Source organism: Callorhinus ursinus, unplaced genomic scaffold, assembly GCF_003265705.2.
Source record: "Callorhinus ursinus isolate GAN/ISIS: 27379988/994484 unplaced genomic scaffold, GSC_fseal_2.0 scaffold53, whole genome shotgun sequence".
In the NCBI taxonomy this organism is placed as follows: Eukaryota; Metazoa; Chordata; class Mammalia; order Carnivora; family Otariidae; genus Callorhinus; species Callorhinus ursinus.
In genome coordinates this window covers 1,312,150-1,320,190 of record NW_027397115.1, presented here as the reverse complement: position 1 = coordinate 1,320,190, position 8,041 = coordinate 1,312,150, and positions in this window count along the sequence as shown.

The following is an 8,041-nucleotide window of genomic DNA, read 5'->3' as shown; positions in this document are numbered from 1 at the left end:
GTGGGTGCAAAGCCCCAGCAGAGTCCACACCGGGCAGCTGGTCGGACCTGCATGCCGAGGAGGTGCTCGCGGATGAACTCACCTGCATCCGCCCCTGCCTGCACAGAGAGCCTGCCAATCCTGGAGCCTCGTCCCAGGAGCAGCCCCACTCCGCTGGGGGGGGGGTGGTTACAGAGGAGCAAACACTGGCCCTCGCAGCCCACGAAACCTCCTGCGGGTGGGCCCAGGGGTCCCCAGCACCTGCCCAGGGGTGCGGGACATGGTGACACACACCTGCCTGGAGCAGAGCCCATGTCGCCCTGTGGGCAGGAATGAAGGACGAGACCCTGGAAATGTCTCTTTTGGGAAAAGGGTAGCAGAGGTGGAAAGACTGCCCAGCTTCTAGCTGAGAGCCAGCCAGCTTCCCCAGGGCTTGGCAAGCAGGTGGGAGGACAGCGAGCCCCCACCCTGCTCCCTATCAGAGGACATAGCCCCCGATCTGGTGGTGAGTGCCTGCGTTCCCAGGGCCTCCGGCACACAGGCCTCGAGCTCCCCCTCCCAGGGCAGTTCTGGGGAGCAGGGCGAGCAGGACCTGAAAGTTCTGCCGAGCCCAGGGATCGGGGCCGGGAGAGGCCGACAGGACCCCGCCAGGAAGCCCAGGTGAGAGTGAGGATTTCACGCCCCGCTCCCTCCACAGTGGGCTCCCGAAGTCAGTCTTGAGCAGGGAGAAACCGCAGGCCTTCAGCGTGGCTTTGTGAACACACAGAATGTGGCCCTGGGGCTGTGAGGGCCCTGTGTGGCCAAGGTCCGCACAGCCCCCAGTCCCCGCTTGGCACAGGTGAGGGGTAGCCGATCAAGCAACTGCACCTCCCGTCCGGCCTGGGTCGCAAGAACCTGCCCGACCCCCGAACTCCCACACGCATTTCCAGCTGTCACTTCCCATTTCTGTGCCCCCCAAAACCAGGGGAATGGACTTATTTCAAAGAAGCAATTCAAACTGGATGAAATCATTTCCATTCAGGGAATGCTGACCATTCAGTCATTTCAGAAACCCCCGCCCTCCCCCAACTGCCCCAGATGAATTACTCCAGCGCTGCTCCAAATGCGGCCGGCAGTCCCCCCCCAGGAAACCTCCAGTGTGCCCCCAGAGGCAATGCAGCGTCCCCCCCAGGCTCAGCACGGCCCAATGCCCCAAATGCACCCCTTCTTCTTGCCCCGTGTAGGGGCTCCCTCCCCGGCCTCCTCTCTCTGCCCCTCCTGAAGGCCCCGTGTTTGCAGTCTGCCTAGCCAGGTCAACCTGGTCCCCAGTGCACGCTGCCCCCTAAAAGCTCTCGGGCGGGCCCCTCCCGAGCACATCTGTGGCCCCAGCAACCCCTCCCCCAGTACATGTTTGTTGAATTCAGATTTGCTTCGTGATTCTCTGCCCAGAACCTCTGTTCAGACTGTGTTCCCTGGTGAATTGGTGTTCAGCATTTTTGTTTATTTGTTTGTTCTTTAACAAAAGGTTGTTTTGGTTTGAGATTCAGCAAACACACACACACACACACACACACACACGCAAGCACACACATTGCATTCGGCTTCCTCTCCACTCGGGATTCAGTAAATCAGTTGTTTTCCAGGCTGCTTCTGAGTCCTTGCCTCAAATGAGCCTCCAACAAGATAATGCATTTAAAAGCCCTTGGAAAAGTACCAGGCCCCACGCACATGTACGGTATTGTCATCCTGCTCGGCCCCGCACCCCACGCGCCGGAGCCAGGCTCGGCTCCAGAGAACACACAGTCCACGGGTAGGGCTCAGGAGGGGACTGTCCCCCAGAGCCCAGGCCTGCCCTCCCCCCTGACGGCCCCTGGCCCTCTCTTCCCAAAGGGGGGGTGGGGGGCAGGAGCATCCAGGAAGCCCGTGCTCCCTCAAGAGGTGGAATAGGTCCTTATAGACTTCCCACCCGTGGGCTATTTTCGCTTCGGTTCCCGCTGTGGTCCTGAGAGCTTTTGCGAGGAGTCCAGAGAGCATTCTTCAGGCCGGAAAACAAAATCAAAAACAAAACCCCCAGGCTGGAAAGCTCTGAGGCCTGCTTCACAGGCAGCGGTAGCCCGTCGGGGACATGCGGTGGCCCAGAGCAGAGGCGGTAGACTGGGACAAGGCTGCGCGGGAGACTCCGCCACCCACCCACGGTGGACGCGGCCGCTCAGTCCCCAGCTACAGACCTCTGCCAAATGCCAGCCCTGTCCCTTTCCTCCAACAGGCTGGCTGGCTTTCACTGGTGTCCATGAGCAAGCTTGGCCCGGTGGGGTGATGGACAGCTTCCCCGCCCAGTAGTATTTATTACATGCCACCGGGACGCAACCCCTGAGAAGCTCATCCCTCTTGTGGGAACCCCGTTTCTGTCCAAGCTGGTTTCCAGCAGCCTCAAAGGGGGAGCCATTCCTGCGGGAGGCTGGAAGTAGACCGTGCCCCCAGCACCCAAGGGGTTCAGGCTGAGTGAGGCACGGGTGCCGGAAGGACCCCCCAGGCCCACCTCAAATGCTCACTTTCTGGTACCGACCATGAGGGTTTACTAGCAACCATTGGAACGGCTAACATTTCATAAGCAGTCAGCCCAGTATGTGGCCAATGATCTTATTCCCATCCAGGGTGTGGGGTGTGGAGGCTAGTATGTGTGTCAGGAAGGGGTCAAGACACTCAACCCAGGAGGCCCGTGCCCCGCACCTGATTTCTGCCTCCAGCCCAGTCCACGCCCGGCGCACGCCCTCCCACACCTGCGCCTCCTTTAGCGGCGAGGGCGGCCCTGGGCGGGCTCCCAGCTGCCAGAAGGCGGCGGGGGGCACGCTCAGCACCAGGGCGGCCTGCGGGGCGGTCAGAGCCTGCCTGTCGACCTGCAGCTGCTCGGATGTGAGGGTTTGTGGTGGCTTGACCATGGTTCGGCCACCGAGGGCCCTTGGTTAACCGGCAAAACTCAGGCACCCACAGAGGGCTTTTTTTTTTTTTTTTTTCGGAGTTTTTCAGAGACCAATTAAATGTGGTCCACCGGTAATGGGCCTCAGGTCAGAAGGGCCCGGTGAACACAGTCCTGCCAGCCTGCTGGGCCCCCAAGGAAGGGCCGTTTCCTCCTCTGGATGCAAGACAGCGCTGTCCCATTTCCTCCCCGGCTCCGGTAAGAAAAAGTGCTGTAAATAAACAACCCACAGACGGCAGTTTAATAGAGGGACGGGCACAGCAAGGGAGGGGGCCCGCTGGGGAAAGCTTGTCTCAGGGAAATGAGATTGGAACTGAGATTGCAAGGATGAGTGAGTATTAAATGATGCAGAACATGGAAGAATAATTTCAGGCGGAGGGAACTGCATGTGCAAAGGCCCTGGGGTGGGGGAATCCATGACACGCTGGAGGAACAGAAAGGAGGACAGTTGGCTGGAAAGGAGAAACGGGTATAGATACAGGCGGGGCGTGGGGGTGGAGGTAGGCAGGGCTGGAGCACACACAGCCTTGCAGGCCACTGGGGGACTTGTTTCTATTCTAAGAGCAATGGGAGCCAGTGAGGAGTTTGGAGCTTACAAGAAACAGGTGGAATTCACACCTTTCAGAGAGCCCTCTGCCTACAGCTCACCAGGGGCCTGCCCCCCGACACACACCCAACACTCAGTTGTAGCTGGGATCAATTCAAGCCCCAGTGAAGGCCTGAGGCTCTAAGGAGGGCCAGTGAGAGCAACCACCCGAAGGGCCTCGATTCCTAGGTGTCTGACCCTAAAAGCCAAGATCCACTTCTGCGGAGGCAGACTCCACGTTCCCATCTGCTTTGCCAGGGGAAGGCATAGCTTTGTGGTCCTGTATGCACCCGCTCTGCTGTTTCCTGGTCATGTGACCCTGTGGCCCAGAACTTCGGCCCCTTCACCAGGAAAAGGGGAACAGGGTACTAGGGCCCACCTCGCAGGAAGTTTTAAGGGTCAAACAGTGTTCGTGGTCACGGAAAAACCCATGGATGGCAAGTGTGAACTCTTGAAGAATATAAAACACAACTGTTGGGAGATAGTGACAAGCGGTTAGAAATGGAGGGGGTGCGAGGCTTGAAAGAAGGGGAGCGAGCACGTGGGAGAGATGCACGTTCGCGTGACTTCTCGGCGGGGGATGCCCCCAGCCCTTAGTGCAGGGTGGCTAGAAGCACCGCGGGGTGGCGGGGGAGCCTCGGGGCTGCAGGGGCAGAGGAGAGTCACTGTGACAGGGGCGAGGGGGTGTCCTGCAGGGCAAGAGGCAAGGTCCCTGCATAACATCCCCTTACAGGTGGTCTGACCGCCGTTTCCAGCCGTGATGGCCTGGAGGCCGGAATTCACCCTGCTGCCCTAAAGAAAACCAGACCTACATAGAGAACAGTGGTTTTCAGATGCTAGAAAACAGGCGAATGAGTTCTGTCTGAGAGAAAGCAAGGGAATGCTGGGAGCCCTCCATTGCCCCTGCTGACTGCCCGGAGGGCTCTGCGGGCCGAGGTACAGGGAGGAAGTGCCCGCTGGGGACTCAGCGGTCCTCCCGGGTGGAAGGCAGGGAGCTGGAGGTTCAGGACAGAGCACTGAAAAGCAGGGAGCCGCCCGGAGAGGAGAGAAAGCCGGCGGAGCTCTGCAGAGGTTCCTGCAGAGCACACTGCCTACGCCTAGGGAGGAAGGGGCCGGGGGGGGGGGGTTGGTGTGCGCTCCCGCAGGCAGGGGCACCCCCCTGCAGTCCCACCCCGGCCTCCGAGAGCCCGCAGGATGTGCACTGGGCGGATGCAGATCTCTCCCGGCGCTGGGGAAACTGAACGGACAGCAAGCAGGAGGAGGTGGTGGTGGGAACATGGCTGGGTATACCGCCTGCTAATACAGAAGGGCGGGGGGGGGGGGGGGGCGACAGGGAGAGAGAGAGAGAAAATCAGCATCTTCCAGAGCATTTTTAACGGGATCCAGTCTTCTCACATAACAAAAACAAACAAAATGTCCAGGACGAAAATCCACATTACTCAGCATACCAAGAACCAGGAAAATCTGACCAAATCTCCAGGGACAAGGCAATCAAGAGATGACAACCCTGAGATGACCCAGATGTTGGAATTAGCAGACACAGACTCAGCAGCAGCTGCCCTAATTATCCTTCATGAGGTAAAGCTGCACAGCCTTGAAATGAATGGAAAAAATAGAAGTTTTGGCAAAGAAAGACAAACTATAACAAAGAATCACTAAATGCAATGTGGTTTCCTGGATGGAATCTTGGAACAAAAAAAGGACATTCGTATAAAAACTGGTGAAAGCTGAAGCAAGTCTGGGGTTTAGTTAATAGTCATGTACCAACGTTGGCATCTTAGTTTTGACAAACATGGCACGGTCCATGGCCACGTAGGATGCTAGCATTAGGGAAAACTGGGTGAAGGGTATTTGGAAACACTCTGTTTTTGCAGCCTTTCTGTAGCTGTAAATATTTATGAAAGAAAAGTTAATTTTAAAAGAATCAAATTAGTATTTTCGAACAGGGAAACAGTATAGGATATAAAAAAAAAATCTCACTGGATAGGCTAAGAGCAGAATGAAGGTGACAGGAAACTGGAAAAGACATCAATAGATATTGTTTAATCTGAAGAACTGAGAGAAAAAAATAGGATTTCAAAAACCGAGCGTCTTGGGGACTTGTCGACACCCTCACCATCAAAACCCCTGAAAGGGAAGGAATTGGTGCAGAAAAAAAAATTAACCACTTTCTGGAGGTATGATTGACCCAGAAAAAGCTATAGCTATTTAGTGCATTGAATGATAGATTTATAATCTATAAATTATAAATTATAAGAGATTATATTTTAAATTATAACCTATAGATAATTGGTGTGTTTAGAGCTGAGTATAGGCCCACAACCCCATTGTCACTATCAATGCCATCCCTTCACCCCATCACCTCTAAGTTTTCCTGACCCCTCTTCTGTGGTAAGAGCACCTAATACAAGATCTATCCTCTTAGCAAGTCATTTATACAACACGGTATTATTAATCAGAGGCCCTAGGTATTACAGTGGATCTCCAGAATATATTTATTTTGAATGGCCCCCAAAATTCTCAGTTTCCACCAAAATCCAAAAAAAAAAGAATGTTTTTGAAAGAATAACGGCCAAACCTTCCCAAATATATCAAAAGACATAAATTGCCAGGTTCAAGAGGCTTACAGAACTCCAAACAGGATAAACTCAAAGAAAACCACACCCAGACACATCAAAATCAAATTACTGTAAACCAAAGACAAAGAAAAATATTGAAAGCAGAAAAAAGTTATCCCTTACGTGGAGAGAAATAATGACCGAAGATTTGTCATCAGAAACAGTGGTGGTCGAAAGATGGGGAAAAAAAATCTTTAAAAATGTGCAGCCAAAGAACTGTCAACTCAGAATTCTAAGTTCCGCAAAGTATTTTTCACAAATGAAGGCAAAATAAAGACACACTCAGAAGAAAAAACAAGGCATTCATTCATTCACTAGCAGCCCTGCTCTAAAAGAAATATGAAAGTACATTCTCCAGACAAAAGGGAAACGATACAGAATAAAACTTGGAGTATCAGAAATGAAGAAGAAGAACAAGAACAAAGGTAAATATTGGGGCGAATGGACTACCTTTTTTCTCCTCTTAAGTACTTTAAAATATGTATAACTTTAAAAAGCAAATATGGCCCTGGGAGATGTGATGTATACAATACTATGACAACTATAACAGAGACAAGGTGAGGGTCTAACCTGGAGAAAGTAAAGGTGATTCTATGATTATATTTTACATGCAGTGGTAAAATGTCAATTCTAAATAGATTGTGAAATGTTGGGTATGTATACTGTCCCTAAAGTAACAATTAAAAAGTAACACAAAGAGATAGAGCCAAAAGCCAATAGACAAAATAAATGGAATACTAAAAATACTTTCAGAAAACATTTTCAAAAGGCAGGAAAGGGAGTAGAGAAAAAAATGAGAAAGAAAAATAAAATGTCAGGACCTAGACCTAAATTCAACTATAGCAATAATTGCATTAAATGTGAATGGTCTAAACACAGTGATTAAAAACAGACATTACCACATTGGATTAAAGGGGGGAAAAAAAGACCCAGTTAGATGCTGTCTGTAAGAAATGCACCTTAAATATAATTGTATACGGAGCGGCAAACCGGCCCACAGGCCACGTGCAGCCTATGCCCTGTTTTAAAGAATGGTTTTCACAAGTCTTAAGGGTTGCAAAGAAGAAGAGGAGGAAGAGAAGACAGAAACCATATGTGGCCACAAAACCTAAAATAGTTATTTACTGGCTCTTCACAGAAAAAGTCTGCTGGCTCCTCATGTTGATGGATTAAAAGTAAAAGGATGGAAAACGATATGCCACGTTAATACCAATCAAAATAAAGCAGAAGTGGCTACATTAATAGCAGACAAAAAGACTTCAAAAAAACTACCAGGTAGGAACAAGGCTGTCACATCATGATACAGGAATCAATTCACAAAGAAGACGTAACAGCCCCAAATACGGATGCCCCTGATGGCAGAGCACCAGACTAGATGAGACAAAAACTGATTGACCCGAAAGAAGAAATAGACAAATCCACAATTATATTTCTCACTAATTGATAGAATAAGACAGAAAATCAGCAAGGCTAGGGAAGACCTGAGCAAACGTCAGTTTTGTCTAGTTGATATTTATAGACCACTCCAGCTGATAGTAACAGAACACTTTTCCCAAGTGCAAATGGGACTTTCATGCAAATAAATCATATTCTGGGCCGTTAAAAAATTAACCTTAAAGGAATTAAAATTACACAGTGTATATTCTCTGACCATAAGGGACTTAAACTGGAAATCAATGAAAGACAGACATCTGGAACATCCACAAATATTTGGAAATCAAACAACATACCTCTAAATAACCTGTGGATCACACAGGAAGTATTGAGTAAATAATCTAGGATTCCACTGTAAAAACCAGAAAGAGAGCAAGTTAAACCCAAAGAAAGAAGGAGGGAGATAAATAGGAGCAGAAATTAGGATAATTAAAAATAGGAAAATAGAGAAAATAAGTGACACCAAAA